The sequence below is a fragment of the Apteryx rowi genome, unplaced genomic scaffold (genome assembly GCF_003343035.1).
Source record: "Apteryx rowi isolate R43461 unplaced genomic scaffold, aptRow1 scaffold_454, whole genome shotgun sequence".
Classification (NCBI taxonomy): domain Eukaryota; kingdom Metazoa; phylum Chordata; class Aves; order Apterygiformes; family Apterygidae; genus Apteryx; species Apteryx rowi.
In genome coordinates this window covers 528,410-534,619 of record NW_020450710.1, presented here as the reverse complement: position 1 = coordinate 534,619, position 6,210 = coordinate 528,410, and positions in this window count along the sequence as shown.

Sequence of the window (6,210 nt, the reverse complement as noted above, 5' to 3'; positions counted from 1 at the left end):
CAGATATTCCATCAGGAGGCTTAGAGGCAGCACCAGTGGTGTCATATGGGCAAAAGTGCAGGATGAAACATTAGCAAAGAGCTGGCTCTGTGAAGAAGCAGGGCACTCTCATAGTAGTGGTCTAAAGGAGGACAACTGAATCTGCACAGCCCAGAAAGCATTGTTCACATCCCAAACTTTCTGTTAGACTGACTTTCAGTCCCCTGATCTCAGCAGGAGTTGCTCAACTTAGAAAATCAGGTCCCTTTAACTATGATTGCAGTGTATTGATTTCAGAGCTGAACTTGAGGAAATGCTGGTCCACTCTATTACCCGTCCACCTGCACTTTGGGAGATGTAAGTGGACTAGGAAAAATTTGGGGCTCATAGTTTGGCAGAAAGACTGGATGCAGGTGGATGTGGAGGAGCTGCATTGCCAAGTGCTGTTGTGTGCTGTTCCCTTCCAGATGCCCCACGAGCCCCTTGCTTCTCCTCTGGCAGGCCATGAGGACCAGTAACTCACATGGTGGTGAACAAGTTAATAGGTCTCCTTATGGTTTCTATACATTACATGCATCAAATGAAATGAGTATGAAAATGGTTCATTACCTGCCTGAGATTGAGGGTCAGGTTTTTCAAAAGAATTTAGGTACATAAAGTTGCAGGTGGACAGCGAACAGTATTTTCAAAAGCGCTCTTGTGCCAGATTCCCACAGATTTCTGTATGGATGAGGCACATGGGGACAGACTGTCTTTAGGCATCCAAGTCCTTTGAGAGGTGAAGTATTTTGCATTTACTGCAGTGTCCTGCAGGGTGCATAAGGGTTGTTATTATAGAGCAGCTTGCATGCTGCAAATTCAACATACTGGCTTACCCTGTGGTGACTTGTTCATCTTCCCATACCCAGTGGAACAAAATCTGTTACTTACATCCCACATATCTACCATCCAGGGAACAATGCCTATTTGTGTTCTGCAAGCCTTTTTTTGAGTTTACTTTTGCTAGTAAGAAGGGAGAAAGACGAAGAGAGAGACAGAGAGAGGCATCAGTGTCCAGCACACAGCACATTTACCCGCAACACTGCCAATTAACATGCCAGGATTCCCTTGCTCGCACATGTTATGTTGTTCTGATGTAACTAAACGACAGTTGCATTCAGCTGCTTCTTTCTATGAAAAAATCATCTTCAAAAGAGCAGATGAGCATGACCCCATTTCTCATTTTGTTTCCCATTACTTTAATTGCATGTGTATTGAACGTATCATCTATCGCGGAAAATTGCTTTCGTCTCTGTAACATCTGCAGGACACTACTATGGAAAAGACTAGTGCATCTGCTGATGCAGCTCTTGCTCTGTGAATTTGTTATTTCAAATAAATGCTCACAAATTTCAAAGCTATGTTCCTAAAGCTAGCCTGCTAAACCCACTGAATTCACTGGGAAGTGCAGGTGCTCAGTGACACAGCAGATCAGGCCATTTTTATTTAGGTGTCTAAATTTGCCTTTACTGACTTAGACATTTGGACTCAACATTTTTGCTCTGGGAGTATTAATCTTGCATCTCAAGTGTACACTAAACTCCAGTTTGCTTCCTCCGTCTCAGTCTTAAAAATTTGGTTCCATGTTTTTAGTAATACCATTCAGCAGAGTTTTTCCTTGCTTCAGCCACACTGACAACCCACGGCTTGCTCATCGGCAATTCCATAATGACCTACAAGTACTGTCCTTTGCATGCATACAGTATTCATTATTAGAAGAGGAATGTAAGCCCAGTGCTGAGGCTAATACTGATAATAATTTCATTGCATACTATCCTTGACTCCTTGTAAACCAGAAGAGATTCTGGTTTGACAGCAGGGCTGGAAGGTTTGTGCAATTAATACTGAGGCTGATTTATTCTGTGAGTGACCCTGTTTAATCCTGTGACTGTCTGTGTGCAGCGCATGCGTGCATATCATCCCCAAATGCCTTGGTACACGTTAACAATGGGAAAAGTACTCAGTGGAAGAATGTAACTTTCTAACTCAGCTGCTGCTGTTGGCAGAGGCTACTCCTTTCTTAGTCCACAATTTGTTTTACTCGATCTTGTGACTGCCTGTGGCAGTGCCCCAAATTGTTTTTCCTACATTTTCACCTGCAGGACTTTAAATAAGGGACAGGAAAAGCATTTCATCAGTACTGAAATTAACTTTTTTCTAGTTGTCCTTTTTTATATTTTTAACTGAATTTTTCAAAGTATTTTTTAAAGATCAAAATACACTAGTTGGGAAAAAGGAGGGGGTAGAGTTCCACGTGCTGAATTCTTTTTAATCCTATTTTTAGGGGAGTAAAGACAGTTCATCTCCCCTCAAGTGAGCTGTCCATCTAGTCTTTAAAGTGTGTGAATGTCTTTCTGAGAGCCATAGCGATCCTGGGATATCTGCCAGGAACAAAGACGTTCATGGCAATGTTGAGCACCTGACCTCTGCTTCTTGCCTGCTTTTCTTCTGCATGGGAGCATCCACACACCCCAAAGGGTGCATGCACCTTGTGAAGTCAGAGGCAATGTTAATATTTGGGACTGGGCCTGCAAACCATTTTTACTCACTCCTCCACAATTGGTTCCTTCTCAGTGTTATCACAGGACTTGTCCAGTGACAAGGCTCTGCAAGATGGTATATTAGAGACATCTCGAATTTACTTTGCCCATTTTACATCACAGGAAGCATGTATGTGTGCCCTGGGCAAAGCAGAGAGACAATTTTGGTTTTCACTTCTCCCATTCTGCTGCTGCTGCAGAAGGAACCCCAGCTGTTTGTAAATGCTTTTCAACCAGTTTATGTCAGTTTACTTGCTCAAGACCAGTTTTTGCAACAGTAAAAAAAAATACATATATATAGATAAAGATATATAAAATATGTGTAAAAAATTAAACATGATCTACTCCAGTTTACTTAAATCAGAGGAATCCCTGGGCAAAACAGGATCCAGATTAAAGGCAGTGGGAACATTTTCCCTACATTTTCAGAAGCTCTGAGCCTTCTTTGCAGCTGCCATCTGAAAGATGCACTTATATCCACCTCCTGGGCACCACCTCTGGCTCTGTGTGCGCATCTGTAAACCCTTTCTGTGTTTTGAGTCTTTCCTGTTGTATTTTGGTTGCAGTAGTTGAGTTCCTTACAAACATGAATAGCTTTAATTTTTGATATCTTAGGCAAGGAAAAATTATCAGGAAATATATATCAGGGAATAAATCAGGTTTTGAAGACTGAGTCTGAGATAGGGTCAGAAGTAAAGCTCATAGCTGATACATTTTTAAAAATGAATAGGTAATTTGATTCAAAACTACTATAAGCTTTAGGCTTAGAGGTTAAGGCTAAATGTCTAAATGCTCACATGTAACATATTCAAAAGAATCTAAGTCCGTTTCCAAAAGGCATGCAAGTTTCTAAGTTCCCTAGACTGTCAGTGGGTATTAGGCTTGCTAAATACTCAAAAAAAAAAAAAAAAAGATGCTTCTAAATCACTTCTGATGCTTTGCAAATGTTATGTTCCACTCAGCTCAGTCCTTATTTTAAGTATAAAAGCTTATGTTTTTACTTGAAAACCAGCATTCTGTTACTTTTTTTTAACAGATTTGCTGTTTTCTTCCTCACTTGATGGAAATGACTTTCTTTCCCTCCTTGAATCACAAATGGAATAGCCCTACCGTGGCCAGTAACCCAACTTCTTGGTAAAACAAACTTGCAGACAGGGCTTGTAAATTCACCACAAGCCACAGATAAGAGGGCAGGAGCTTACATCAGTGCAAATGTAAACATTGATTTAGTGTTTGTATGTATTTAAGCCATTTACACATTTACGCCTCCTTCCTGTGTGCAAACTAGGAGAATGGTAAAATGTGCTGAAAGCTGTGGAAATTGAATTGGAAGAGTCCTTGCAGATCTATGAAAAAAAAAAAAACCAACAACACCTCTCTAAGTTTTTCCATCCCCGGCTGTAATACGTATGTAGGTTGGAGTCCTCTGTTGAAGTCAGTGGGAGTTTGCCATTGGTTTCAGTGGAAACAGGTTTGGTTCCTCTGCTGTAAAACCCCTGTTAAGAGAATCCTACTAATCAGTAATGACTCATACAGAAACAGAACTTGTGATCTGTTTAGAAAACTCCCGTTCCATATTTAGCACTGCTTGAGATGTAGTATTTAAAAGATCATATAACAAATTAGCTCAGGAAATGCAACTGAAAAGTCCCATTTTCTTCCTCAAACCCAGCCTCTTCCTCTCTCTACCACCTCCTCCCCCCTCAAAAAAGCAAAGTATACAATAATGCCAGTAATTATGTGTTATGTGATTTTTATTGCCTCACAATTTATTACAAATGTTTTTGTGGGTGGTACAAAGTATTTGAACAGGTTTTCAAACTAGTCAGAAATTTATTAAATATTGGTGATCGTTATTACAGGTTGTGTTTTATGATCTATGGTTGATTTATTTGCACAAAAAACAAAAGGCAATGCGGTGTAGCTTTTTCAGCATTCTTCATGTGGTAGCGTTCCACAATGCATAGCGAGCATCTCCAAACTAAAGGGGCTCTACAAAAGCTAAAGAACAAAAGAAGACTGTTACTGAAGCAGAAACAAAAGCCAAAATGCTCTGCACACCCTGCCACTTCCACTAACCCTGGTAGTGTTTGTAGATAGTCAGTATTTCTGAAAAGTTGATCGCAAATTTTTTATATCTAAATATGCATAGGAAATACTAACTTTAGATGTGGGAATCAGAACATTTTGCTCAACTGAATGTTGAGGATCACTTGAAATGCAGATGTAGAATTATCTTTCAAAGGACGAATCAAATAATTGCTGTTATGATGCACATCAGATTAAAAATCTATATGCTAGAGTATGTTAATTCAGGGAAATGCACAGGGCACATCATATGTAACAAATAGAACATAAGATTATCCAGATTATTTCATGATGCATACTTTTTAAACTGTGCTGTAATGACTAATAGTCAGAAAAGGACACATGGATGTTTTTGCCTTGGGGATGTCCTGCAGATCCCAGGATATCTAGCTGATTTTCTCAGAAGTCTTGGTAGACCCTCCATATCCTACCCCATTTCAAATACAGATCATGGCACCAATCACACTGTGCCCAGGATCTCCCATACATCATCTCTACTCATTTGTTTTATTTTCCCTATTGGTGACCCATCAGCAATGATTTCCATCCTGAAAGGTTTGACAACAGATAAAAATGAACAGCAACCAACCACAGAAAATCCTAAATTTGAACAGGATGTTTTTAGATAAATAAGAAACAGGCTTCTGTCTGGAAAAAAAAATTCAAATGCAATGTCTATTTACATACATAAAGGTCTTCCCAACCCTTCTTTCCCCCTAACTGGTAGAAAACTATGAATAACTGGTAAATTTAGAACTGAGAACTTGCTCCACCCTACTTTATCATGGAAAATGTTGAGAAAAAAAGGCATAGCTGCTGCAGGCACAGAGGTGGTATCACCTTTTCTCCACAAGCCTGGTATGGTAGGGCTTAAAGACATCTAATTTGTTGGCCCAGAGATTGGGCACTAATTTGTCTTCAGCTGCTAGAGGTAGTGGTGATTGGGAAATGAGTCACATCTCCCTCTGCTTCTGTTGTTGAATCAGAGGGATTACCAAACTAATGAGCTGCAAGGCTGTCTAGGTTTCCCAAATTGTAAGGTCCCAAAGAAAAAAAAACACGTTTTGGGTTTAAGGCCATCTCTATGTACTTGCATTGCAGCCAGCAGCAAAAGGTTTCTGCTTCATTTCAGCCTTCAAAACCCATAGATTTTTTTTTCCTCATATCCGCAAAAGCAGCAAAAAAAGAGAGGTATTCTTAAGTACAGAAGAAAATGACTCAAGTGACCCTCTGGACTGGCATGAGAGGGGAAAAGCCCCAGTTAGAAATCTATGCAAATCTATGATGAAGAACAGTCTAAATTTTGATCCCAGTTTCCTTCAGGCCTTGAAAGCAAATCCTGTCTAAACCAAGCAAGGATCCATACTGACATTTTCCCCGAGCCTCTTCCCTCCACCATGCTGTGTCTCTCAGCATAATCCCAAACCTTGCCTAAATTAAAACATGACACTGCACATACCCTTCTCCCTCAGGTAGCAGATGAGAGAAATGTCCCATAGCTTAAGCCAGCTTTGGAAAATGTAAAAGTATTATAGTGATGAAAAAAAGAAGTATCTTGCTGAAT